Source organism: Grammomys surdaster, unplaced genomic scaffold (assembly GCF_004785775.1).
Source record: "Grammomys surdaster isolate TR1022 unplaced genomic scaffold, NIH_TR_1.0 125024, whole genome shotgun sequence".
Classification (NCBI taxonomy): Eukaryota; Metazoa; Chordata; class Mammalia; order Rodentia; family Muridae; genus Grammomys; species Grammomys surdaster.
In genome coordinates, this window is record NW_021619940.1 from 48,343 (window position 1) to 50,095 (window position 1,753).

Genomic DNA, 1,753 nt, shown 5'->3' on the forward strand with positions numbered 1-1,753 from the left:
ACCTCTGAGCCATAACCAGTGTGGGAGAATCTGGACAACTGTTCTGACTCATCTACTACCTGTCATTTTGGTCCTTACAATCACTGCTAAAGAGTACACCACTCATTTTGAGAGAATGAAAAGACAGAGGACACTCTTGGTCTATGAATTCCCATGAAACACAACTGAAGATGCCAAGCCGGGAGTGGTGGTGCCACTGGGAACAGGAAGGGCATGCCATGTATTAGCTATACATGTATCTATAGCATGCACATGCAACCCCCTAGACTTATGAAATAAAAGAAGAAAAAAAACATAAATTACAAGTAGCTGTGAAGAAGGAGAATCATAGTGAACACTATCAACTACCCAAATTTTATAGGATATAAAACGTTTTAGACACCACAAAATAATCTGAAGAACTGTCAACATTTCTATAGTAAAGCATTTGATGAAGTTGGGCAAGAAAGGTCTCAAAATAACACGGGATCCATAAACTCTAGCTAAATGTCACTGGGTAAGTGCTAGAATTGATGTCACAATGCAAACTGTATTAAGTGACCTCTACTCTAAATAAAGGCAAAAAATAGCAGGGAGAACTCAGTGTGGGAGAATCTGGACAACTGTTCTGACTCATCTCCTACCTGTCATTTTGGAAATTAATCACACCTCCTCATAGCAGATGAGGGGAGGACAATTTTATGAAATATGAAGTATGCAGACAGTCTTTAATACTCTGCAAGTGCTGTGTGTGTGTGTGTGTGTGTGTGTGTGTGTTGTGTTTGGAGTTGTGTTACACATAAGAGGCAAGAACCATCTATTTCCATTTCTCAAAATGTTCAGACAAACAATGCTGAATCTATCACGCAAGAATCTGTGGGATTAAACAAAAGGCTGGCTAACAAGCTGATACTTGGCAAGTTTTAGTGAGTGGACATAATTCAGTGACTTCTGCAACAGCAGATTCAGCCCTAACTAAGTATTTTTACCATTCTGCATGGCAGAGTTCAAGAGATACATGCAGACATGGACCTTGTCTACACAGAACTCGCAGCGTAACAGACTGTCACTGAATATTCCCAATCTCAGCATGCAGATGAGGAAGCTGAACCTGGCCAGAATAGTATCAGAAGGTTTTTGTATGCTATTAAAACAAAACAACAACAATCATCTAGGGATCTAACCAGTCTTCTGTTAAAATATCACTGACACTGAGTGTGGAGGAGCCTGGGAGTGAGTGTGAGAGGAGTTGCAACAGAAATGGAAAGAGTGGGAACTTGAAACGATGGCCACAAGAGGCAAGTGATCACAGAAGCTTAAACTCATGCTAGGTCATTGAGAGCAGAAGGGTGGGGAGCACTCCACCCTATATTTAGGCATGAGGTGAGCAGACCTGGTGGGTGGATGGAACATAACTGCAGGTGCTGAGACCAGTCTCCTGGGAAAGTGTTCATCAATTTATAGTTATATCATATAAGGAGCCTTACCACCAAGAACCAGGTTTACATCCAAGCCAAGAAGCAGAGTGTGCATTCATTCCTACTTCCTGCCAAGTGCAGCAAGACCTTCATAAATGCCTGCATAATGAATGAATCCACAGAATCTCCGAAACATAGTCAGTCACTCACTCTCTGAGAGTTATTGGCTTTGGACTAGTCCAATGAACAGAAAATTTTTGGAAATGTTTATTACTTTTTTAAAAAAACATGAAATGTGCAAAAGAAGGGTGTCAGAGACCAGGACCCCTAACAGGGACCCCTGCCAGCCTTCCCCC